This window comes from Scylla paramamosain, chromosome 1 (assembly GCF_035594125.1).
Source record: "Scylla paramamosain isolate STU-SP2022 chromosome 1, ASM3559412v1, whole genome shotgun sequence".
NCBI classification, from domain to species: Eukaryota; Metazoa; Arthropoda; class Malacostraca; order Decapoda; family Portunidae; genus Scylla; species Scylla paramamosain.
The window spans coordinates 32407693-32435192 of record NC_087151.1 but is presented as its reverse complement, the minus strand read 5'-3'; the positions used below and the strand labels follow the sequence as shown (position 1 = coordinate 32435192).

The 27500-nt window shown below is 46.8% G+C and overlaps 1 protein-coding gene across 8 annotated transcripts in view; it reads left to right on the top strand.

Moving 5' to 3' along the window:
• The window catches only part of LOC135104149 (uncharacterized), a 156874-nt gene that overhangs the window by 52326 nt on the left and 77048 nt on the right, over positions 1 to 27500 (top strand). For 2 of the 8 annotated variants that reach the window (XM_064011267.1, XM_064011210.1), the window contains exon 1: positions 6488 to 7003. The exons of 5 other annotated variants lie outside the window; for them this stretch is intronic. The gene's annotated coding sequence lies outside the window, so the exon portion shown is untranslated. Of the gene's footprint in view, positions 1 to 6484; positions 7004 to 27500 lie in introns of those variants that run through there. One more of the 8 variants, XM_064011275.1, reaches the window with a different exon arrangement.

Here is a 27500-nt window from a genome sequence, read left to right as displayed (position 1 = left end):
GAAGGAGGAGTTGACGTATTATGTGCCTTATCTCGTCATTGAGCTTTGAGTCACCTAGCGAAGGAAAACAGTGGTCGTTAGCTGTCCGTGTGTGAGTAACAAGCTTCAAGTGACGACCAGTGAGATCACATAACTGCTAGCTGACTCAGGAAGCTGTAAAACATTTCTTGGTTACTTTAGTCTGGAAAGCTTTGAAATTAATGTTGATATGAATGTTAATGTATTTTATGAGGCTGAGAATTCGTGACTTCTTTTCTCTATAGATTTTATAAGGTGTTGTGTTCGTAAGGTGGATGTAGCCTCGGTAGGTTCTCCGTGCCCGTAAGGTAGGCCCGGTTACTGTAGGTTGGTAAAGGAGATGCACAAAAGAAGCAGTACAAGAAGTGTATGACTCCACCAGGACAGAGTGACTTAAAAGAGACCACACAGTGCCATCGCTGAATGTAGATGGCAGCGGACGAGTAAAGACCGCAGTGGATGTATGATGTTAGCAGTAATGCAGCGTAAGGTTTTATTTGTTCTTTTAGGGTAATCTGTTATATTTATTGTCTATTTGTCTATAGCTATCTGTCTATCTATCTATCTGTCTATCTATCTATCTATCTATCTATCTTTCTATATACTGCGTTGTATGCTCAAAATTCCTGCAAACATCCTCTTCTATTATCCTGTATCTTATACAGGAATAATTCACCTTGTGTTGACACTTACCAGTCGGCTGGTATTATAGTCATTTGTGTGAGATTGGTGAAGGGTTCCATCTTTAAAAATTTAAGGTTAATACAAAAAATAGATTGTAATTTCACTAAATTTTAGCTGTTATTTGATGCACGTTGCAATTCATGAAGAAGATTTGCTTTAATGTTCCTTAAAGACTCTTGTGAAGGTTTTGATGGCAAGCATTAGGTAATAATCCGTCACCTACCTCCCCTCCCCTCACACCATTCATTTTCTGCCTGCACGCTATCATTGTGTGAAGTCCGGGTTTTTACCTTCACTCGTAAGACTTGTTCTAATCGTATCAGTCCTCCAGGCAGGTAAAGAAACCCGTCCCGCACGGGATCACTATGTTACATTAAGTAGCCGCCCTTTGCACGCTAGTGGAATAAATGATGAACGTTCCCCACCAGAATTGTAGCACGTTAGAACTACTTGTGGCTGCCAGAAAAGTATATTCCAGCAATTTTTTCACAAACATCAAATTTTTTTTTTTTCTTTTCAAATTTAGTCGGACTTTGAACTGTTCTTACCATATGTTTGTTTGTGTGTGTGTGTGTGTGTGTGTGTGTGTGTGTGTGTGTGTGTGTGTGTGTGTGTGTGTGTGTGTGTGTGTGTGTGTGTGTGTGTGCGTGCGTGCGTGTGTGTGTGCGCGCGCGAGCGCGCGCCGAAATTATTATGATACATCTTACACCTTAGTACAACATTTTACACCCATCATCACGTTATGTAATCTTATCAAGATCTCACAGATCATGTCAGAGTATTTCTTGAAGAACCTCTTGCTATTCCATTCCAGAAATTGCTTCCACGACACTAAATATACACACGAAGAAGTGTCGTCATCGCCTCACTCAACTCATTAATAGCGCTGCTTCCTCAGTTCCTGCTGGCTTTTTCTTGTATATAAGTGTGTATTACGATTCGTGTTGATGAATAAGACATACCTTAACAACGAGCCACTTATGCCACAATCAGTACTAACTCTTTCTTATAACTGGATAACTAATGATATATCGTATATCTTTCCAATTAAGGTTCATGCCCTCACGTTCACCCTTCGCTTGCCATCCTTCATCCTTCTCTTTGTGTATATGGTGCATTTCTTCATGGTCAAACTACTGCTATCTCTTTATGCTTTATCATTGACGCTGTCCGTATGCATGTATGTATTTGTGTGTGTGTGTGTGTGTGTGTGTGTGTGTGTGTGTGTGTGTGTGTGTGTGTGTGTGTGTTTCTCATGCAACAGTTCTCTTTGCGTGTGCTTCTTTTCTTCTTGTCAGTAATATTCTGCTCTTTCCCCTTCATGATGATACACTTCCCTAAATATTTCTGTAGAATTCCCCACCTACAAGAAGGTTCCAGGACGCCAAGTGTGCATGGAGTGAGCTGTGATCCTCTTTTATACCGTTTATTTCTTACATTCCTTGCTGTCATCCGGTGATATGTGAACAGTATCACACTTTACCTATATTTTTCATAGTTTTTATCTCCTATCTTTGTTTTTCTCCATATGTTTTTTCCCCTTTATCCCATTTGTACTTTTCTATTCTCTTTTCTCTCACCAGGTGTCTCATTCTATTTTTCCACCCGTTCAGTCATCTCGTATTCACTCCTTGGTTCTCAGATGCAGGAGTGGCTCTTCCTGTGGTCTCTTCCTTGTGAGTACGCACATACATACACTTCTTGCTGCCTCCCCGGTCACGTAGGAATGCCAGGTAAAGATAAAGAAAGGCACCCACCTCTTCATCTCTTTGTCTCCTGTGCTATTTCCACTCGCATCCATATTTCCTGGCCACTTCCATCCGCTGATCTCTTCCGAGTATTCAAACCCTCGGTACGCAGTTGGTAATCCACTTGGTTGCCAGCCACTTATATTTAAAACAGCCATTTGTCCTTGCCTCTCCCTCTTTTTTTCCTTTTTTTTTTTCCCCTTGTTATTGTATTTTTTTTATTATTATTCTATATTTTGTAATCGCTCTTCTATACATTTTACCTGAAAAATTATCAGCATCAGAAAGGTTAACTAGCTCGTGTCTTGTAAATCCTGTACGTACTAATAATACTAATAATAGTGAATAATAGTGACCAATAAGTGATTCAAATGTTTCTCTTGCACGGCGCCTTAACACTCAGCACTATCACACCAATTACGTTTTATTCCGGATGTCATGACAAGCATTAAGTGTTAGATTAGGTTTGCCGCACTGAAGGTGTCAACAAATTATCTCTGGCTACTTATTCGCTACTATTATATCTCTGTTTGGTCTTTTCTGAGTAATAAGTAGCGATTTTATGAAGCTTGAAATTCCCTTAGGTACTGAAAGTGTTAAAAATCAATAATTCATTCATTCATTCATTCCTTTCCCGCACACGATCAGACACCAGGAAAAGTAAATTTCACTTAATTAAATTTTATTCATTCCTCTCCTGCATACGAACAAGCACCAGGGAAAGACTTCTAATTACATTCCACCGAAGTAAATTAAACCCACAATGGTTCCTTAATATTCTGAATAACTGACATCATACTGAGCTCTCGGAGACAAACCAAACTTTACGTAATTCATCAGGGAACATTACTTCAGGGGGGAAACCTTGTTGCTGGAATGTCCGTAAAGGAAATTTACCAGGAGGAAACTTACGGTGTACGGGGAAAAGTGTCCTTAGTCTACCTTGGTAATGCTGGACCTGCGCTTACCTTGAGGCTGGAGATTAAACCTTTTCCTGAGTTGTTTAGTCACTCAAGATTCGGTGTGTGTGTGTGTGTGTGTGTGTGTGTGTGTGTGTGTGTTTCTCTCTCTTTCTCTTTCTCTCTCTCTCCTTATGTTCCTTATGTTCATTGTTTTCTATTTAGTAAATTGACTCCCCCCTCCTCTCTCTCTCTCTCTCTCTCTCTCTCTCTCTCTCTCTCTCTCTCTCTCTCTCTCTCTCTCTCTCTCTCTCTCTCTCTCTCTGTTACATCAATGCCATTCCCATCATCTGTACACCTTCGCAATTCTTTCTTTCTTTTGTTCTTAACACGTCCAGATTCTTTCCAGTTTCTGCACTATCTGTACCATTCCTCGCATTTCTCTTCTTAACTTTCAACAGAATTTTCGGTTTCCGTCTTGCATTACCTCGTCAGCATAACTCAGTGTCACATAGCTGTCGATCCCTGGAGTTTCGAAGCTTCATTTAAACCAGTGAGTCTTCTTGTCTTGCCTCGCGTATCAGATCGCCTAGAATATTCAGCATTATATTTTGTAAGACAAGGGCGTAATTTGTATTGAATAAGGAAAGTTTCATTTCTAGATTTTTCTCACATATGCCAACATTACAAGTTCTAAAACCACTTTCGCGCAGCCAGGAACGAGATCTTTGAGGCGCAACTCCTTGTCTGAATCCTTGCTTTCTGGAGGTATGTTTATTATCTCCACATTTTCTGCTTCGGTGGCATTCATTATCGTATTCATTACTATTAATGAAAGAGAGCTAACGAAGCATAACGTGGTAGGCTTGGTAAAGATTATGTCAAACACAGTATCTTACAATATGCAGGATTATTGCAATTTGCGGTTTATTACAGTGTGTACCGGATGATATATAGGAATACGAGAATGAAACCTAAAGAATCATGCATAGAGAATAGAGGCATGCCCTCCAGATTCTCCCAGCGACAGAAATTGATGGCCTTCGCTTGTGTCCTGGGATCAAATGCTAAGCTTCGAGTCTTGCACATGACCACCGGGACCGAGGCTGAAAGTGACTGGTTCGTGAAGTAGACACCTATACATGATCCGTGTCACGAGAGATAAAATTACATGTGTGCTTATAAGACTCAAAATGACGAGGGCTAAGTGACAAACATTTCGAGGAAAAACAGTACTTCTAATAGCGACCCATCTTGGATGAAGTACTCTAACAATAGGGTATAAATAGCGATCCTTTATAAGGTATGGTAAATGAAATGCAATCTGATGAGGTTAATCACCTTTTTTTTTTTCAAGGAATTCTCTTCTGCCTGAGTAGCGAGAGAGGGGAGGCAGGCGAGGCTTGGTAGGCTGCCGCTCCTTATGCACGGCCCTGGTTGCTCCACCTCACCCACGTCTTACTCAGGGCCGCACCTCCAGGCCGCATGGGGCTATTACTCGTTTGTACTGATGGAGGGATATTCACAGTTCACTGGAGCGATGAGAGAGTCGGCTTGTTAAAATCCACCTTTGCTTGCACGCTGTTCACGCCGTTATAGATTAATAAGATACGGATTTACAATTTTTCTCGGTCGCGGCAAAGTAAGTAAGTCCAGCGAACATGGGCCTGGGGCGCGGCGGGTGAGTTGATACCCTTGCTCTCATGCTAATGCTCGCCTTAACACCTGTTATTTCTGGGCAACACGTCAACACGCCTGATACGCGCCTCTTAACTCACAGGTGGTCCGGGAAGATGGTGTTTGATTCTGCGACACGTTCTCGACTCACAGTATCCGCACCACATCCACACCAGCATCCACACCATCGACGCAGCCTCCCTCCCAGCCCTCACAGCACGTGCGGGGGAGGGTTAAAGATCACTGCCTGTTAATGGGTTTCTCCGGAGACGCTTCGTGTGTGGCGCGAGTGTAGGAGGTTTAGAAACTATGTACTGCGTGGGGGGAGTCGTGAAGGAAAGAGGAATTGTGTAGGTGTTAGGGGAGAAGGAAAGAGGGATGTAAGGGTTTCGTGTTATTAATGGCCAGTATTTATTATTTATTTAATTATTTATTTATTTATTTTCATATTCAGTGACTCTGTGTGTGTATGTGTGTGTGTGAAATGTTGAAGTGACTTATACGGGCAGGTTTATTTATTATTATTTTTTAACGTCGAGAGTTACGTAAATGTTCGAGATATTTCTGCTGCTGTCACTCACAAGACACTTCATCCTATGTCCTAAATGGAAAACAGTTTCTTTCCCTGGAGGTTCGGCACGTGGCTGGAGGAGACCACGCCCCGCTGTCCTTCCCTTCCTTCCTTCTTTCCTTCCTTCCTTCTTTCCCTGGCGTATTTACAGCAACCCAGCCCTGTTTCCGCGACTGGGAAATAACACAACTCAAGATGATGGACGACATTCAGACTCGGGTATTAAGCTGAACACTTCTATTCTAGTGTGCTTTGACCACCTGATATATGTCGTCAGTCACCTTGCTGTCATTCTTGCTATGGTAAGAGGTCATCATCATCATCACTATCATCATCATCATTATCATCATCATCATCATCATTATCACCATCATCATCATCATCATTATCATTCATCATCATCATCAGCAGCAGCTTTTATTATTCCCCAGCAGAACAAAGACCTCTGTTGGTTGCCTGTCTATTTCATTCCATCTAACAGAACTTATGTTTCCATCTGTTTCTCAGTCTGCCTTCAGTTTTTTTGTTTTGTTTTTTACCACTCTTAGTTTACTTACTTGTTGCTTTAACTGTCCATCTACCATTAGCTTGGCACATGACATTGCCTGCCAGTGTCCATTTTTCTTTTAATTGTAGACAAGTTGTGTTTGATTTTGCTCTGCTCCCAAATACTAAGTGAACATATCCACCGCCCGGGAGACAAGCAGGTGAACGAAGCGAACATAAGTCCTCCATTGTGATGGGTGGGAGTGGGGCAGAGGCGCCTCGCATCTCATGGCTGGGCTGCGTGGCTGAGGTTCTGGAGGCGAACGACCTGATAGAGATGCGAGAAAAATATATTCAGATTGTGTTTAGAGAAACAAAAATTCTTAAGTGAAACGTTGGGTCTATCATCCGTAGCCGCCTGAACATATTCTCAAGGGGTAAGGGTCAGTCATAAGTAGAGTTTTAGCATCCGATATATCACCGGCGCCGCCCTTCCCACCTCACCCACCTCCGGCACACAGCCTCGCCAGCCCCGTGTACGCCTCCAGCTCACTAGCCCGTATGCTCAGGATTCTTACTAACAAATTTTTTAACTCCACGGGGCAGCGCGCAGTTTGTTGGTCTTCCGCTAGGTGGCGGCGGCCCCGCCCCAGCCTTTCTGTGAGACAGCGAGTCAGCGAGACCGTGGAGTCAGTTGCCCGCTGACCGCTGTGCAGCACGGAAGAGGAAGCGCGCTTCGTCCTGGAACTGTCGAATGTGACTGTAAACTGTTTAGTGTCTGTAGGAGGGAGCTGGTGAGGCGCTCGACGGAGAGGCAGTGTGAGCCGCGTCAAGACGGAGGTGTGTCGCAAGGTGTCATCGGCGCGCGGGCACACCAGACCCACCAGACGGCGTGAGTGCAGCGGCCCGGCGTGCTGCAGGTGCGTGCCTCGGATGCCGGCCCTCTGGGTCGTGTTGTTACAGGCAGTAAGGAGGCCATAGGTCCAAGCGGGGAGGGAAGCCCCACACCACATCACACACGCACACAAAGTGATATATAAATTTGGGTAAATGGACACATGAATGGAATGATATATGAATGGAATGATATATATATATCCTGAATGTGTGTGTGTGTGTGTGTGTGTGTGTGTGTGTGTGATTTCTGATACTAACAACTTTTAGGAAAATCTGAGTTAAACATACGTGGGTGTGGATGCCCTGCACATCTTGCATGCAACTGTATTTGTATAGCTTTAAGACGAATTCATTGTTTGTGTGTGTGTGTGTGTGTGTGTGTGTGTGTGTGTGTGCATAATCTAGCTAGCTTTAAAGAGAAATTGTATAGTGAAACGTCCTCCCCGTGATGGTGATGCATTGTGTTGAGGCTGGGTGAGTGAGATTCATAGCCGTGATCTCACCTCGTCTGTTCCCTGCGTTCCGCCACACAGTCTGACATCATTCCTCAGTCTGTTCATTACACTGCGCAGTCACAGCGCTTCATGTCATTGTCACAACAGGCCTGGAGGACACTACGTCTCGAGCACCACCACAGTACCTTACAAGTACAGCATCCCCCGCTCCCCATCCCTTGAGTCGTATGGGCTGAACGTATACACAAAACCACTATCACTGATCCACGGGGCAGGTCAGCTTGGCGGCGCCCGATTCGCCCTGTGTGCAGTGGCGTGGGTCAACAATGAGCCTTGCGGGTCGCCGCAGCGCTCACCGCCAGCGTACGTTGCATAGTCAAGTGCAGGCCGCGGTTCACTTCTCCCGCGCCTGCCCCATGGGCCTGCAACACCTGCATCCAGACCCTGCTGGCGTGTTGCTGAGTACGCCGTGGTAGAGACGTGGTGCTGTGTGTGTGTGTGTGTGTGTGTGTGTGTGTGTGTGTGTGTTTATAATTGCTGGCATTAATTTGTTTTCGTGTGTATATATTAATGAGTTGGATGGCCGATAGACTGACGTGTGCTTATGACTATGGAAAACTTTGGCCGAAGTAAATTTACACACATACACACACACACACACACACACACACACACACACACACACACACACACACACACACACACACACACACTGCAGTAAACCGTATTATAGACGCTTTACCAAGTAGACCTTCTTCAAGTTATTCATGTTATTTATTTTTAACTGCACACAAAAGCCCAGAAGTCTGCATTAGCCGATATTTTAGCAGGACGAAAGGTCGGCTGCAGTGAGGCATAATTGGCATGCCCGAGTAACCCGCCACCGCAAATGTTATACTTAGCATCCCTGAATGTGAGTGATAAGGACAGAGGCCCAAGGGTGTCTAAGAGGGAGAAAGAGAGAGCGAGTGGGTGTGTGCTACTGCAGGAGTCAGGAAGCAAAGCACGGTGGCAAAAATACACGAATTCTGAGTTAAAGGTAGTTTTTTACTTACTGAGAGAAGCATGAGTGGTTCCATTGCTTTGAGTTCTCATGATATTATGGCACGTGTTGCTCTTCATTTAAACAAAGATAAAACCACAGGCGTTTATTAGAAAGATACCAACTACTCAGTCACTCATTTTAACTTCAGAGGCATATTTTTAAATTATCTTTAGTATTACCTTAATTTTTATCTTTACAATTCTTTTTATTTATTTATTTTTTTTTTTTTTTAGTGGAGACAGAATTCGCAGGACTTCAATTTTGTTTTCACTGAATCTGATCTTCCTTGGATCTTTCTTTCTCCCTTGCACATCGAACATCCACCGAACTTACACCTTGGGACTTCATTGAACTTGATAAGCTATAGCAGTGAAAGAACTGATAGACTGAGTGAGAGGATGGATACATGAGATTTCCGTGAGTGAGTGAGTGCGTGCGACCATTTGAGAAGGGAAAGTGAGAGTGTCTCCATTGTGTCAGGTGAAGCTGGACTGTGTGTGCTGCGTGGGCTTAGCAGATGGGGCGGGGAAGCTTCTGTTATTCTAGGTCATTATGAAAGGTATAGGATAATATTTGCGTATGTCCATTGTGTGTGTGTGTGTGTCAGAAGAAATAATCAAACACAAATGTATGATGTGGGTGGGAGGAGTAGCAGGAGGGGCGGTGTGGACAATAGCTCATCTCCTTTCATAAATGTTTGATCTTTGGTGTCGCGTTTAGTGTGTCCGCAATCCAGGGCGTGAGTCTCTCTCTCTCTCTCTCTCTCTCTCTCTCTCTCTCTCTCTCTCTCTCTCTCTCTCTCTCTCTCTCTGCAGCGTGCGAGGTCAAGTCATCATTACATCATCCTTACGTGCTGGTATTTGGTTCTTTTACTTTATTACTTTCTCTCTCTCTCTCTCTCTCCTCTCCTCTCTCTCTCTCTCTCTCTCTCTCTCTCTCTCTCTCTCTCTCTCTCTCTCTCTCTCTCTCTCATCTTTTACTCATCTGCTGTTTTTATAATTCCTCATAATTTTTCAGTCTACTCCTTTTCCTCTTCCACTTCTTTCCTCCCTCCACCTCCTTCCTTTCTCCCTCCCTCCCTCCCTCCCTCCCTCCCTCCCTCCCTCCCTCCCTCCCTCCCTCCTCCTCCTCCTCCTCCTAAAAAGTACGCAATTTGCAACACCGCCTCAATCGCCAGAGGTGAATCGCGACGCTGCCTCTCTCTCTCTCTCTCTCTCTCTCTCTCTCTCTCTCTCTCTCTCTCTCTCTCTCTCTCTCTCTCTCTCTCTCTCTCTCTCTCTCTCTCTCTCTCTCTCTCTCTCTCTCTTTGCAACATTCTCCTACAACCAATTTCCTTTATTCACTCATCATCATCATCATCATCATCATCATCATCATCATCATCATAGTCATCTAGCTACATTAATCAGCTTTGCTCCATCACTACCACCACCACCACCACCACTATCATCATCACCACCACCACCACCAACACCAACACCAGCACAATACTGCACTCCCCTTTCGTTCCCCTTCCCGATAACAGAGCGGCGTGGACGGACGAGTGTTTGGGTGGGACAAGACGTGCGGTGATAATGTTTCCTGTACCGCCACCACCTTCACAGTCATCGTCACCACCACCGCCAATCCTATTACTGCTTGTTTTACTAGTGTTTGCCATACCGTCACCTGTACTGTAACGATGTGCTACTAATGTTGCCTCCACTTTCACCGTCACTGCTGCATCTATTATGCTACTACTACTACTACTACTACTACTACTACTACTACTACTGCTGCTGCTATTACTATCACTACAAACATTTCTATCACCCCAACAAGCTCCATTACCATCACTACCACCACTGTCAAGAACTACCACCACCATCACTACCAACAACACCACCAACAACAAAAGTCCTATCGCACCAGTCATCATCATAAGCAGCATCACCATTACCATCACCACCACCACCATCACCACCACCACCACCACTACCATCACCGCAAACAAGAAACAAGCAACTCTTTCCATATTTTTACCACCAAGGACGCTGCTGCCACCGTCACCGCTGCCGCCTTTTGCTCGCTCATCCTTTGTCTTCCTGCTTTCCGAAGTGGTGACGAAGTATCGCTCGTGATGACTTGGCAACGACACAGGACCGAAGGACGCGGAGACAATTATTTTGCCTCCTTCGCGTCCAAACACTAACAGGAGGAACGTTTATCATGACAACGAGTCTTTAATTGGCACAGGTTCCCTTTCTTGGCGGAGGAGGAGGAGGAACAACACATCGAGAGTGGTAGGGGACACTTTTGGGGAATCGTATATAGAAAGAAGAGAGCAGCGGCCTTGATTCATCGTGCACAGCTGCCGTTGTTGTTGATGTTGTTGTTGTTGTCATCAGTGTAGCAGAAATCCAGCCATATATGTGTGTATGTACCGAAGTCAGTCTTCTGAGTCACCCTTGTCGCAGTCACTCGGGCTTTGCTGCGTTGTTTTTTGCTTGGTGGTGTAAGTGGTGATGTGTTTTGTTTTCTGATCATTGTTATTGGTGATGGTGGTGGTGGTGGTGGTCTTGGTGGTGGTGGTTGCTTCTTTGTCTTCGGGGATATGAAAGATTTTTTTTTCTATGTAGCGTGGAATTGTTTGCATTATTAGTCAGTGTAAATGGCAGTGATAGTAGTAGATGGAATATAAATGTGCGGGAAGGAGGAAGAGGAAGACAAATATGTACTGCTTTTATCGCATTGTCATCTTTTCTAAATAAAGTCTGGTGTCCACGTCCACACCCAAGAGAAATCATTCAAGTTCCGTAACCAGCAATAGATCGTAAAGGTATAAAGCAAAAAAGTCAACACAACCATTAAATCGCCATTCAAACACTACTTCAAAATTATATACATCGATTACTTTTTTCAGACTCCAAGACAAACGTGAGGTCCATTTTAAAAGACTAGGAAAGTTTTTTTTTTACTTTTATACTTTTTTTTTTATGTAGAAGAACAAGTGGAGGCAGGAATCACTGATGCCATTCACTACTACGCGTTATTTTCTTCCTTTTTTTCTTCTGTCTTTTTTTTTTTCTTCTTGTCTTTTGAAAGTACCAGTTATCTACCACACCAAAACCATGTGTCTCCTCCCGCCATCTCTGAAACTCATTTGCGTCACTCTCATCATTAGCATTGTCATAACTATCACCATTCTTGCGCGTCATTTGTAGTACGTGGCATCACATTTTATTCCAGGCATCAGCATTAAAAAGAACTTAACATATGTGACATTAACTATCAACATTAAGAACTCTCTGCGTCACTGTGCCCGTCATCACCCTCACTGCCCTCTCTCCGTCACCGCCTTCTTCAGGGTCTCCGCTCGTCCCGTTACTGGCCATTAGATACCAATCCCCGCTGCCTCCTGCCCCTCCAGCCCAACTCACCACAGGGGCTTCAGGGGATGATCTTTTACCTCCGCCAGCTCTGTCTTTGTCTTGGCCTTCTCTTTTTTTCTTTTTCCAATGGTTTTTAAGAGGGACGCCTTGTAATTTGCGCATCTGTTGTTTCCTGGATTATTTCCGTTATTACTTAAAGGTTTGACGTGTCTTGTTTTCTGCGGGCGTCATTAATTAACATTCGTGTGTTAGAAATTTTACTGTAAGGCTCAGTTTTCTGTTCTAACTGGCTGCTTTAAACGTAATACTAATTCAGGAGGAAGCATCGAAGAACCAGTTTTATTGTGTCCCTGTTATTTGCTTCCCTCGTTGTGAGATTCTTGTTCGCTTGGCACTTCTTTGTCCATATGTGACCAAATTGTGGAGGTGTGGCTTTAATGCCCTCGCGTGCCTTAACCGGGCAACACCTGCGAGGGCGCCTCCCCCTCCCTATCTCCCCTGGGTTGTAATGCGGGCGGAAGCGAGGAGGGCGGACGGTCCTTATATGGGCGAAGCGATGTGCGTCGGCCTTACCTTGAGACACCTGGCCGCGAGGGTCAAGGCAGCGGTGTGGTGTGGAAGGTAACTTTGCAGAGTGAGGTGTGTCTTCCCCTTGCTCCTGCCGCCGTCAAGCCTACTGCGTCATAGCATAATAGTCTTCATTAGCCCCACGCAGTTCGCTTGACTGGCTCGTTGTAATTGCTGCTCTCGGTGAAAAAAATGTGACATTAATGGAAGCAAAGAAGTCCATTAGAGGTGATTTATTATGCATGGGAGAGGAGTTTTCTCACTCTTCGTAGTGCGGTCCAGGATGGCCAGCGCGCGGAACAGCACGCTCCACTGATCCACTGGTCTGGTGACGCGGCATTCTTCAGGTAAAACTGTTAAGATAAAAACACTATTGTTCAAGGCACATCATTTGACATTAGATGCGGCTGACGTAACACTTTCAGTTTCTACGTACGCTGAAACGCCGCCCACACCCAAGTCTGGAAAACAATACACGCCAAGTCCACGGCCCGCAGAGTAAAGATTTATTTCCCGTGCTCTCGCTACACGAAAACTTTCCTAATTAACCTGTCAATGCGTCATGTCAAGTTGCTGTTTTCGCCTTAAGAGACAGCGCACTTAGCTCGCTGCAAATGGATTTCCTTGCCAAGTACGAACATTATTATTTCTTTTCTCAGATGAAGATGTCTTATTCCCTGAACTAAGCGAGAGTGGCTTTTGGCATAACACAGACGTGCCCGAATCACTCTCCCGTGGCGGCTCGGTGCTCGCTGCCCGCGTCTCAGCCTAATTAAGTGGTCACTAAGTTCACAGCAACACCTCGGCACGCCTCACTGCCTCCTGGGAGTGACCGGAGAGAGAGAGAGCGAGCGAGCGAGAGAGAGAGAGAGAGAGAGAGAGAGAGAGAGAGAGAGAGAGAGAGAGAGAGAGAGAGAGAGAGAGAGAGAGAGAGAGAGAGAGAGAGAGAGAGAGACTGACTATTATGTAAATAAATTTATAAACAACCGCCTTCCTCTTCCTCAAGTCGACCTTCAATTCCTCCCACTTGTCTTTACTTGGCTCGCCAGACTTACGCATTTCTTTGATGTTCGTCCTTGAGATTCTTTATATCTTGATTCAGGAAGAAAAAATATTACCCTTTTATCACCGCCATCATCATCAAGAGTAGCAGTAGAAGAAGCAGTGGCAGTCTTCATATAAATCAACATTTTTGTCCCTCCATCCCCACGACACGTTCACTTCCATTCGCCGCGCCTCTCAGCGTCCTCCCGCGAACTTCCTCTTAACGCAGGAATTAACGACCTGAACGAACCAATTAAACGCGGGACAACCGGATGTCTGGAGTCCTGAATCGCTCCTGGACGAATCCTGGAGGAAGACACACACTTGTTCCTTCAGCTGGGTGACATTAATGGGGTCAAGACGGCTTTAGTGCTTCCCTCGCCCTTCCCTGACTCTTCCCTCCTCCTGTACCCCCAGTCGTGTTCCCTCCGTTGCTAAACTTCGCGCACAGCGGTAGCAAGGCAAGGCTGGTTTTTTTTTTTTTTTTTTTTACTCGCTGGTTTGCCCTGTAGGAGTTGAGTCGCCGCGGGGTTCCTGATCCTCCGATACGGTATCTGCGTCCTTCGTCGGATTCCCTGGTTTGGATAAGTGCTCTCCTTAATGTGTCTGTGTTTGTTTTTTTTTTCTTTCTTTTTATTTTTCTTTAGCTCTCCATATGTTTCTCACTTTCATTCTATTGTTTTTTTTATGATTCTCTCTCTCTCTCTCTCTCTCTCTCTCTCTCTCTCTCTCTCTCTCTCTCTCTCTCTCTCTCTCTCTCTCTCTCTCTCTCTCTCTCTCTCTCTCTCTCGTAAACGATACGAAGCAAGAAGGTTGTGGTAAGAAGAGCTATCAAAATGATCAAATTATAGTCTTTTCCTTTCCATTTACGGTACTTTTTTTGTCTAGTTTAGAGGCTCGTGTCGCTTCAAAGATGGCTTCCCTTACTCTTGTGCGGAAAAAAGGACTGTGGTGTGAATTAGTATTTAGTTTGTATTCATGTACTAATGTTTGACACTGGCCATGTGTCTCTCATCAAATAGCAATAGTTTATCTTGTTCTACCGATAGCTATTATATTTTTTTCAAGCTGCTGTGTGAGTTCAGTTATCCTCGCTATCAACCAATAGTCCTCCTGGTATCAGTTCTTTTATAACTCGATGCAGCTAAAGACACGAAGGCGATGAGAGCCAGGCGGTGGTGTGAGGACGCAACACCCTTCGCTTCCTGGAGTGTGTGGCGGGGAGTGGCGTAAGGGCGTTCCCTACAACACTCCAGCGTGCTAAGTAAGGCATTACCAAGACACAGCAGGGACGGCTGGCAGCGTGGCGTCTATGCGCGAAATGCCTGTCGAGTTTTTCCCGGTGTGGTGGTGTAGTTGCTGTCAATGAACCGCGACGGGCCCAGTCTGACTTGTACTCAAATTATGTTCAGGTTAGGCAAGCTGCAGACAAACACACACACACACACACACACACACACACACACACACACACACACACACACACACACACACACACAACTGTAAATGACGAAGCGTAAGCAATGCCAGCAGTTTCATCACTTGCTAGAAACTTTCCTGCCTTATCCTCCTGACAACCGCTTAGGAGGAGGAAGTAGGAAAGGTGTGCTGAATTAGATCCCATATCGAGCACTCAAGGGCAAATCCAGCTTTTAAGAGTGACCAGCGGGCCTTACCCTGTACTTCCCCTTGTGGTAATGACTCGCTTATAACTAAACACCTCGCAACGGATCCGAAACCTACCTACTGCATCCTTACTACCATCTCGCGTCTTCCTTCAGTGTTACACTTTTACATTATTCTTATTGTTTGCTATCACCGCCTCGTTTCCAAAAGCTCGGCAGTGTTGTAAGTACTTTGCTGCTCTATATACTGTCGTCGAGATGCGTGACAGTCTCTCTTTCCCTCCCTCTAACTTTCGGGTGTTCGTCTTGCTAGCGTAGAATTTGCCTAGTTAGCGATGATGAATGTTATAGCTTGTCTCTGCTTTCTCTCCCTCTCTCTCTCTCTCTCTCTCTCTCTCTCTCTCTCTCTCTCTCTCTCTCTCTCTCTCTCTCTCTCTCTCTCTGAAGGTAGATAAGTAAGCAGAGAGAGAGAGAGAGAGAGAGAGAGAGAGAGAAAAAGGTAAACTGGCCATCCCCAAACAGGTAATTCTTCATCCCCAATAGGTGTATCAACTCCTCTCTCCCCACATCTCTCTCTCTCTCTCTCTCTCTCTCTCTCTCTCTCTCTCTCTCTCTCTCTCTCTCTCTCTCTCTCTCTCTCTCTCTCTCTCTCGTAACACTAATTTAAGTTACAAGTCCTTAATTAGTATTGCTAAAGATCGATGTACGGAGGGCAAAGTATGAGACAGAAAGATGTTGTTATTATTTGAAGGAGTAGTAGTAATAGCAACAGCAGCAGCAGCAGCAGCAGTAGTAGTAGTAGTAGTAGTAGTAGTAGTAGTAGTAGTTTGATCGTTGTCATCATTGCCACCATTATCATCATAATCATCATCACCATCATCATCATCATCAGTGGTAATTATCTTTATGACCATCGCCTTTTTTTCCTAACGTATCGTCTCTCTTTTTCTTTTCTCCCTTTTTTTTTTTTTCTTCTTGTCACGTAGTGTACATAGAGACCCTCCCTCGGAGAAACCAGAGACAGCAGGTGCCGTAATAGTACTTCCCACCGAAGGCCACCATTGTTCAGCCTCACTCTGTCACTTCCATGGAGTAACATGATATTTCCGCGTGTGACCAGCGCCGCCACAACCCTGAAGGAGCTGACCATATGTCCAGGCGGTGTGACTTGCTGCACTGCCACACACACACACACACACACACACACACACACACACACACACACACACACACACACACACACACACACACACTCTACCAGGGAATGCGCTTTATTTTTCCATCGTCAAGAAAGTTTTGGATGGAACAGCTAAACATACAATATAACATCAGGGTCTGGTGAACCGTACGAGGGCAGTGACCTGGTGGGGAGCGACAACCCCTGGGGAGGATGTGGTGATGGGCGGCCCTCCACGTGTAGTGGCTGCTGACAGGCACTGCTCCACTGCACACCATTCATCGTGACGGAGGGTAATTATTCCCACGCTGCCACGCCGAGGAAGTGAAGACGTGAAGCTGTTGTATCAGCGTTCAAGAATACAGCTTGAGACGGAGGGAGGGAGGAAGGGAGGAGCCGCAGGGCAACGATATACAGTCTTTCATCAGCTCTGTTCCTCATACCTTCCGCATTCCGCTAACGCCACTGACACCGCCGAGGCGACGATGACAGTCACTATCGAAGGAAATGACATGTTATAGCCGCTGATTTACACCGTGTCGTATTTTGTATGTTGTCATTACCGTCATCCTCTTGCCGAATCGATGCTGGTGTAGGTATTGCACGTGTTCTCAGGATTATTTTGGCGCTGCGTGAGACAACGCGAGACGGAGCTCCCGGTGTGTAGACAGTCATGGCGCGGCGCCTGTTCCGTACCTCAGCACTGCAGATGAAAAAAAAAAAGTAACGTCATATAATAAAGTCCCAAAGAGAAAATCAGTAAGAAGGAGAGATTCACGCTAGTAAAAAACATAACACAGATGTAAATAGCCAAATAGTACAAATAAAATTTCTGAGAAAACTTTAAAAATATATAATACAGTATAAGAGAGAGACATCCGTGCCAGGAAAAAAAAGATAAAAACTAACATGCGAGGAAGGAAATGAGAAAGCAACATTAAAACCAACAACAACTTTGTTTATATAATATCATCCAATTCTTACCCGTTTACTTACATTTAAGCTAAGAATAGAAAAAAAAAGTAAAATGCAGGAAAGGCAATAATAAAACAAAATTAAGACAAGCACACATACATTATTTATATAATTTCACCCATTTCTTACCCGTTTACTTCACACTTAGTCGCACCTCCTCGCTCCATTAAGGAAGCTTCCACGTGTGTCTCCGCCGCCACCTGTGTGTCTCGCCGCTCCATTAAGACTCACAATCAGGGTCCCTTCCGTTTGCTTGCTTCATTTAGTCTTTCCTCCCCAAGCCTCTCCTCCTCCACTTCAGCACTTCAGCACTCGTTCCCCTGCCTCTTCCTCTCCACTCTCACCCCTTGCTTCCTGCCTGCCTGCGGGATCCTCAGCCCCGCCGTGCTCGGAAAGGCAAATGAAACGTGACAGGCCGACGCTTGCTCGCTGGCCGGGCAGGAAACTCACACGCCCCACCCCTGACGGACACCAGCCCGCCCGTCGCACCAACCCCCCACTTCCGCCCCGCCTCGTCCCGCACCTGATGGAGAATGCTCGGTTGCACGCACACACACACACACACACACACACACACACACACACACACACACACACACACACACACACACACACACACACACACACATACACACACACAAACACACACACACACACACACACGAACTCGACCACACTTGCACGCACTCTCTCATCGCCACTTGATCTGTTTAAACCCTTCAATTCTCCCTCTAAAAACTGAATGAAGGAACACGAAGCAGAGAGAGAGAGAGAGAGAGAGAGAGAGAGACGAGAGAGAGAGAGAGAGAGGGAGAGAGAGAGAGAGAGAGAGAGAATGCACGTCATGGCATCGAAATATTAGGCAGGTGTGGATTATGGTGATTCCAAGAGCCTTGACTCCGCGGCGTCCTGCAGGTAGGGAGGAAGGGAGGGACACGGCGGGGAAGTGGAGAAGGAGGAGGAGGAGGAGGTATGATAGTGACCAGCGCGAAGGTTAAGGACAAGGGTGGCTTACTGAGAGAGGAAGTGGATAATGGTACTTTTACGTGTATCCTCCTCAATCTGTTTACCTCCTCCTCCTCCTCCTCCTTCTCCTCCACCTCCGCTAACTAGCCAGCCTTTCCTTATCTTACTACGTGTGCTTACGAATCCTTTCCTACTCACACCATATCCTGCTTCTTCCTTTCGCTGGCACTGTAGTTCCTCCCTTGCCTTTTGTTGCTGTTTTTTTCTCTCCCCTCTACCGCCTTCCTTCCCTTCATTGTTGTGTTGTTTTCCTTCCATTTAGCTTGATTTTCTCCTCCTCCTCCTCCTCCTCCCCCTTTTTTTTGTTCGTCTTCCCTCACTTCCCTTTCCTAAGTTACTCAACTTCAACATCCGTATTCTTTTATGCAAATGAGTCACACAATTATCTGGTGCAGGCCGCCTTGGGTGTGTATAGGGAGAGAGAGAGAGAGAGAGAGAGAGAGAGAGAGAGAGAGAGAGAGAGAGAGAGAGACTGGCTAATAAATTTATGATTGCGTGGGAATGTGAAGCAGTGTATACACCTCGCGAGAGATTATTAGCGAGAGAGAGAGAGAGAGAGAGAGAGAGACTAGAATATACTAGCCGGTGGACTGAAATATGAATTGACAAAATGACATGGCAAATAAAATCTTAGAAAAAATAATAATCATATATTCACTATTACAAAGGAAAAAATACCTTACCTTTTTTTTTTTTTCATTCTACCTTCTGCCTCCCTCCCCCTCCCCAGTGGTTTCCTCCCTCTCCCAACAGACACGCGGAGGGGAAGCTGTGGTTGAGGAAGAAGCAAGCAAACCTTCCCCAACGCACACTTTCCCCTCCTCTGCCCCTTCCCTTTCCTTCCATTCCCTTCTCTTCCTTCACCTTTACCTTTCTTTTCTTTTCCTTTCCCTCCATCTTCATGCAACTCCTTGGATTGCCTTGAGATGGGACCTTGTGTGTGTGTGTGTGTGTGTGTGTGTGTGTGTGTGTGTGTGTGTAGCATACCATTAATCTTACACTGACCATTAACAGCGTAAACTCAAAAGGAGAACAAATATGCAGTGAAATGGACGTGAAGTAGGTCGTATTTTAGAGTACACAGGTATCTCAGGTGATAAAGGCGTGCTTCATGGCAGGTAACTACATCACCTTCAAGGAGACTGACGAGGGGAGGAGGCGGGGTCCAAGTATCGTAGTTATGTAGGTACGAATATTATAGGTGATTCAGTGTGCGATTTGTGGCGTTCTGGAGGCGTTATAATGAGATGTTGGTGCGTCATGAGCTGAGCATTGGCAGTCACTTCTCGTCCAGGGGAGAACAAAGAATGCTGCTGAGGACACTTGGCTTCATTCGCTAGTACGAACACCTGAGTCTGCCAGTCGCTGCTGCTTGTGGTGAATAGAGAAGGAGAGCTGCGTTTATTTATTTTTTTGTGTTGTGAATGAAGAGTATCTTGCCCATGACAGTTTAATGCTCAGTAATAAGATTGAGATTTTTAAGAGGCAGATACTAGAAAAAATTCAACTCGTAAGAAAGTATTCAGGCCTTGACATTGTGAAGAGTGTAATGCGCATGACAGTTTAATATAAATTCAGTAATACTCAGATTTTTAAGAGGCAGGTTGGAAAGTAATGAAAATATTGTGTTTCCACCTCGTTCACCTCACAAGAAAGTGTTCTGCTCGTCTCGACATTCCGAAGAGTGTTCTGCGCATGACAGCTTGCCTATACTCAATAATACACTGGTGATCTTAAAGACGAAGGTAAAAGATAAAACGAAAATGTTGTTTCTTCCTCATCTACCTAACAAGAAGGCAAGTGTTTTGTTCATCTCGGCATTGTGATAAGTGTAATGCGCATGACAGTTTTATATAAACTCAATAATACTCCATTTTTTTAAGAGACAGGTGGGAGAGTAAAGAAAATATTATGTTTCCACTTCATTCACCTTGCAAGAAGGCAAGTATTCTGCTCTTCTCCACATTGCGATGAATTTATTGCGCATGACATCTTACACATATTCAATAAGGCTCAGATTTTCAGGAGGCAGGTGGGAATGTAAAGAAGAATATTGTGCTTTCACACTTCATCGTCCTCGCAGGGATTAGTATTCTGCTCATCTCGACATTCTGAGGAGTGTTGTGCGTATGACACCTCACATGTACTCAATGATACACTGAGGCACTGAAGAGACAGGCGGAAAAGCAGAGAAAAATGTTTGCTGTTTCCGCTTCATCCTCCACACAAGAAAAAGTAACATTTTGCTCTCCTCGACAGAACAGGTGTATTATCATGTATTATCATCGTCATCGTCATGTATTATCATCACTGTTATTATTACTGTTATCACCTTTAATATCTTTCGAGAGAGGAGTCAACATCTGGAACACGTTGAACACCTGTCGCTGGTGTCAAGGCACGAGGCAGCACGGCGAGGGAGCAGCAGGCGTTCGTCCCTCCTGCCATGCACTCCCCTCCTGTCACTTCGCCACACTCCAACACCCCTGCATCAGCCTCACCTTGGTTTCCCCACCCCCTGCCATGCATTCCTTCCTGTCACCTCGTCACACTCCACCACTTCCGCAGACCTGCATCAGCTTCATCTCAGCTCTCCCTGTCACTGGCCGCCACGTATTCAATCAATATGCCGTATTGATGTAAAAAATTACCATTATTCCGATACAAATTCATTTTCACTAATTAACTTAACGAGTCAGTGGTTCGTTACTATGTTTTCATCTTATCTATTTCTTTTTGCTTCGCTTCTTTCAATGATACTTTTGAGTAGCCTACAACTTTCGCCTGCAATTGCCAATCACGCTAACAACCATCAGTATGACTCAGTAAAAGCTGCAGTTTTATGTACCTGATGAAAGCATATTCTTTTTTCTTTCTCTCTTCTTACGAGGATTTGTGACCATTGAACTTCATTTAGTTGCTTCTTTCATATTTTCACATCCCCTTGTTTTTCTTTCTCTCACTCTCAAGACAAAATGTTTCCTGCATTCCTTACGCTACCCTGACTAATGCATTATACGTACAAGGAAGTAATATGTTTTGGCGCCTCCTAACTAAGGTTCTGCACTGCAACACTTGCATCCTGCCTGCTTTATTACTCAGGCCAACGCACTTCAGCAAACAGTGTAAATCATTCCCCAAAGTCGCATCGAATTATCATTATGTGACAAAAGGGACGAAGCAAATGTTGGAGTCGCCGGAGCAGACGGAGACACCGTCTGGATAGGGAGGGGTGCGTCTGGTGTCTCCCGCAAGGGTGTCTGCAAGGATTCGGGACTTTAATCCATCCCGACACACCACAACTCCTAAAGGTTGTCTCCCCGCCGTCTGTCCTTGTCTGTCCCAACCCCCGACCGTCTCATCACAGCCCCGTCCATGCCGGAGCCCTCATTACCTTGTTCCCTTTTCCATCAGTGTCCCACCAACTTACCCTTCACCCTTGTTTCCCCTCCCTCTCTCCTCTCGGCCGCGCCTTCTGCCCCCTGGCCATCCCAAACTTGTGTCAGCAGTGAAGCATAACACAAGTGGCGACCCTCACCCTCACCGCCAGCCGCCTCCCCGACAAACCTGCAACATGACCCACCGGCCACCGCCACTCTCCTCCCTACCATTACCCCTCCACCCACCGACCCACTGCAGTCACCCCACGCCGCTGCGACACCTTACCGCCGCCGCAGACGACGTAAACATCACCAGAGGCCAAGCCACACCCCCGACCGCGCTGATCTTGTCCCGTCACCCTCCCATCACCCTCCCGCCCCTAACGAGCGAAGGTCGCCGAAATTACCTTTTAAGTCTCCATCATGACCGTGCATCCAACCATAACCTGGAAAAAAGGAAAGTGGCTTATTTATCTCAGTCTTTTTCCAGGCCTTAGACAAACGCCACTTTGGATTTTCTGTGTGTTTGCACTCATGACCGACGGCGAGGAAGGGGGGATAAGGAGGCAGGGCACCACCACCTCCACCACCCCCATCCCACCACCTCCACCACCACTACCGACACGCGTTGTGGTAGTGGTGGTGAAGTCGCAGTCTTAACTCGGTAACCTGATTAATCCCAAGTCTGCTCACGCGGAATGTGGGACCGACGCGCCGCTGGAGGCTACGGCTGACCCTGAGACGCGGGTAACCATAGCGACCGGAACGCTGCTGCACCGCGGTCTGCTGGCCTGACGAAGGTGCTGACGCTGGTGCTGTTGTTGTTGTTGTTGTTGTTGTTGTTGTTGTTGTTGTTGTTAATTTCTTCTTTTTCTTTAGTGTCATGCATCTGCTAGTGAATTGTCTGTTTGTTCGTCTGTGTCTGTGTGTGTGTCTGTCTCTGTTATTCCTCCTTGTCCCAGCTCGTGCTCTTCGTTCGCGGATGTGCCTCCACATCTTTTCCTTATCCTTTTCTTTCTTTTTTGCTCCTTCATGTTCCTCTTCCATTTTCATTTGGTCCTCCTGGTCCATCACCACCACCTCCTCCTCCTCCTCCTCCTCCTCCTCCTCCTCCTCCTCCCACCATCATTCTTCGCTTATTTTCTCAGCAATTTAATCATCACAAGTCGGAGTAACTCAGGACTCGTCTGACCGAACTCTCGTCCTGGCGGTCCTTCTCCTTCCCCCCCTCACCTCCTCCTCTCACTTTACCCCCTTCCCCTTCCCCTTCCCCTTCCCCTGCCGGAGCACCGACCACTGCACCTTTGCTGGTCGGCATCCGTCTGCTGGCCTCTCCCTCCCTCACCCCCAGCCCTTCCCCCATCTGTCCTTCCCCTGCAGCAATTAGGATAAGGTAGAACATTATTTTTTTCTCTCTCTTTCTGTCTCTCTATTTTGCCAGTCAGTAATTTAAGTCGAGTAAGGCAAAGATGCACACGACGAGGGAATAGTGAAGCGCCGACATAACTATAATTGGATCCTGTACGTGCAGACAGGTGAATGGACGCAGGGAGGGATAGGCTGACAGGTAGACAGACGGACAGGCAGACAGGCAGCCAAAGTAAACACGGCGGACAGCAAGGTAAGCAGACGGACAGAAGTGCTGACAGACAAGCAGGTAGATAAACATATGAAATGCTGACGTGTGCATTGCTAGATGAGGATATTAGGGACAGCTGCGCCCTCTCCCTCCAGCCTGGCGCCCCCAACCCGCGGGTGTGCTGGGATGTGGGAAGACTCGCCGCGTTCCCCACACGGATGCCACCTCGCTGTTTGCACACTTCAAGGAGACGGACGTGAGAGAGGAATGGAGGCGAGGGAGGGAGAGGAAAGTTGGGGTAATGAGTGGGTGGTGAGAGGATCCCCTTCACCTGAATCCATTACGTGGAAAGAAGAAGCTCTAGGGCGCCTCGCTTCTCGTCTCTCCTTGGGTGTCTTCATGGAACAGACTAACTGGATGATTAGAATGGCCAGCAGAGAGCCGCAGGCCAGCGGTGCATAGCCTTGATGCTGCTGTGATAGGAAATGCTCTGTTTTCACTGCGGCCAGGCGGCGTCGGGGGTGGTGACCGGAGGCGCTGAACGAGGTGGGTGTGGTGGCGGCCAAGACGAGCGCCGCGTGGCCCTGGCGTGGTTGTGGCGGTGCGGGTGTTGGCGGCTCTCTCCGTTGGTTACCTCAGCTCGGGTGAGGATGGGGGACGACGGTGAGAAAGTTAACATTACTACTATAAAAAGAAGAATGTTCAGCCTTCCTGTAAAGTATGACACGTTAAGAACATTATGCTCAGACAGATGATGACGGGTTGGCTCACCACCAACACCACAACTGGCTAATTACTGGCCGTGATCGGCGTGGCCTCGCCGCGCGTCGAATGGTTCCACGCGGGAGACATTGTTATAAATGATCGCGTCACAAGGTACTTGTTTCATGAGGTACTTTCTCTCCTCGACTGGCGTGGATCTCCTCATCTGGGCTTTGCACAATCCATCTGTGCTGCCGTGATTGTGGACACTTCCCCTGGACTTACTCACCGTGAGCAATCTTCTTGACTTGCAAACCCCAGGTTTTCTCGCGAGAAAGTTCATAACAGAATATGTGGCGCACACTCTCATCCCTTTCTCTCTTGTTGCGTAAGACGAGAATGATATTTCTTCAGCTTCAAACCACGCAAGAAAGAAAATTGCGTGTATGTGTGTGTGAGTATTCTTTCTTCTATTCGATCATTCATCTATATGTGTTTGATAATTGATTTTTTATTCTTTCCTTGTCACTTCAATACGTGCAGCGTGAAGCATAAAAACATTACAGTTTTTCCTTTGTAGAATCTTTAACATCTGCATCACTTCTCTGAAGAAGTTGTGCCAACAGTTTCCCTTACTTCAACTTCTCTTTTCCCTAACGGACAGCTGACGTATTCCTTTCCCAAGGCAATACTTTCCAGCTTCCGTTCCCTTCTCCTTGCAGCCTTGCTTGCCCTTCCCGAGGCGACAGAGTGGTGGCCGAACCCTGTAGCAGTAGACTTAACGGCGGCGGCGGCGGCAGCGGTCAGATCAGCTTCCCTAGAGTAGGATGCACATTTTTTTCCATTCAGGCCGCATGTTTCTCGGTGGTTTTGAACTGGCTTCATATCACAATGTCACTTAATGCCTCGAACAATCCAGGTCGTCATTTTCGTCATTTGTGAGCCAGAATACTCGTAAATGTCTGGTTTAGTTTGTTTGGTTCATGAGGTTTGTAAGTCATTGGGTTAGATTAAATTAGATTGCGTTATGTACTACGCGTTCCTTTCGTGATACTTCCCTGTCCATCACACACACACACACACACACACACACACACACACACACACACACACACACACACACACACACACACACACACACACACATCCTGGCATGGAGTGGCGTGGCTCGGTGCTGGCTGAGGAGCGGCGGTGATGTGTTTGCTTGCCCTGAAAGGTCGGACCGAGGCAGTGACGTCATAAAGGTTTCAGACGCTCCAGCAGCCCCCGGGAGTCACGTAAAGAAATTCAGGTTTGGCGTCCCTGTGGTCAGTAGTACAGCAGGCTACAGGTCACCAATGCCCGGCCATTTTGTGGCGTCAGTGAATAATTAAGGTCATCCGCTTCACTTTAAGCATTCCACTCGTTCGTTGCTCACCATCCCGAAATGAAGTTGTAAAAATACGCTCGAGTTGTAAAAAAATTGAGCTGGGCCGCAATTTAGAGCAAAGGATTGACGCTGGCCAGATTTCCAGGTGACTCTCGCCACAAAACAGCAGTCCTGGATGGCAAAAACACGCAAGGACCAGACACGTTCCACTTGCTCTCCAGATGTCAATGTGAGAAATTTCTTGACCGGGGGAAGAGGACGCGGAGTCTTAATTTCACCGTCATGTCGCATGAGGAAAGTGTAGTACAGGAAAGCGGCACTAAAGTGTTCACTGGACCGGTAATGCAGCCCTTCCTTTTTGTCGAGCTGAACTCCGGCTGGAAATGCTGCAGGTGAAAGGGCGACTGGCGGAAGCGAACAAGTTGATGTGACAGACGTAAAAAAAACAACAGCTGGTTATTTTGTAGTTTGTTTTATTAGACAAGCTTGTGAGCGAAAGTGAGCGATGTCAGGCAGGTTTGTTTGGCCGCAGCTTCCTTTCTTCTTCACCTGTTGCGTCCTTTCAACTTGCCGCTCTTCCGTGCCGCCGAGCCGACCACCCATGCACGCCCAGCAGGCACCCGGGGGCATGACTCTCCACCTGGCATCCCTTCTCCTCGCAACACTCACCACCACACTGACACTCGCACTTCCTGCAGTGAAACTTGCCTTCCCTCCAGTGTTGACGCGACGCCGCGGTGACAAGAAAACAAGGAGAAAACGTGTTTGTTAGGATGAGCGTGTATAGATATCGCATTATAATGATGTGGATGAGTTGAAAGTCGAAAGATACAAACTCGATCCACCAGCCCTCCCTGTCCGCTTCTCCCCCTCCATGTGGTTTACTCCGAGCAGTAGTCAGCGGTGCTCAGTCACTGCGAGTAACGGTGAGCGAGCGGCGTCCCGGCTGGCGGGTAGCGTGAAATGGTTCAATGTGTCACTGTGATGGGCGCCGCGTGAGGCTGTGGTCCTGCGTCGCCGCCAGATGACGCCACACCCAGGTGGTCCCCGCGGGGAATGGGAGGGCAGGAGGGGGAAGGCACGCAGTGGAGTAAAAGAGGCGCTGTCTCTAGGCCACAGAAGGCTGATGGGGGTTGCCTTCAGGGTTATGGATGTCTAGGTAGGGTCCCATGTCGCGGTGTCTTGCTGTCTCTGAGCGCCGCCAGTCGTGTCGATAACGCAGCTCCGTGGTTGCGTGGGAGCCGAGCAGTCCCACACTCGTCCCTCTCATTCCTTGCCTCCTAATCGTCCCAGACCATTAGCGCGGCGAGGCTCCCAGGTGTTCCAGGTGTTGGGCGATGCTTTATATTCCGCTCAGCCGCCTTCACGTCCTCATTAAGCTTGTCCGAGTCCTCCCGCCTCGCTAAGCCTCAGCCCTGCTTCTGCCTCGGCAAATCTTTCCCTTATAAGCATTTACTCAGTGCTAAACTACAATTCTGTTCCGCCCTGACCCACCCAACCCCCTTCCCGTCCCGCTCTACCTCGCCCCATCCCGCCCTAAAGGGTGAAGCTCCCCGCCGGAGTCTGGAAGCAGAGTCCTTACAGCGGAGGCAAGGCAGGGCGCCCACCCTTTTGTGTTTTATTTGGCGTCACACAACTCATTTTGTGACCACCAGGAAGTGTGTGTGTGTGTGTGTGTGTGTGTGTGTGTGTGTGTGTGTGTGTGTGTGTGTGTGTGTGTGTGTAGCTGTTTGCATCCGCTAACCTTGCCTCCGTACATGGGTTCCATACACTTGTACGTATAATAAGTGTTGACTCCACGCCTTTTTTTTTTTTATTCTGTCCTTCCTCTCATCTGGGAATCATTAGCTACAGCCTTCCGTGTGGTTGGCCATAATGCGCCGCGGCCGTGTGCCTTCATATTAAGTGCTACATTTAAACTTTTTCCCTCCTTCACAAAAGGAAGAGGAAGCTGAGAGAGCGAAAACAATGAAGAAAAGCCAAGTAAGAGGAAGGCTGTGTGTGAGGCTGCTCTTCGCTGAGATTAGATCAGGATTAGACAGGTAAGACTTGATTGGGGCGAGTGAAAGATGAGGTAGATCGTGCTTCGTGGGGGAGAGGCCGCGAAGGAGTGACGGGAGTGGGGCCAGGGGGAGGGGCGGGAGTGGGACGCCTCAACAAGCCCTTCTCGTTGTTCCTCCCTCATCAAACAAGAAAGTGAATCGT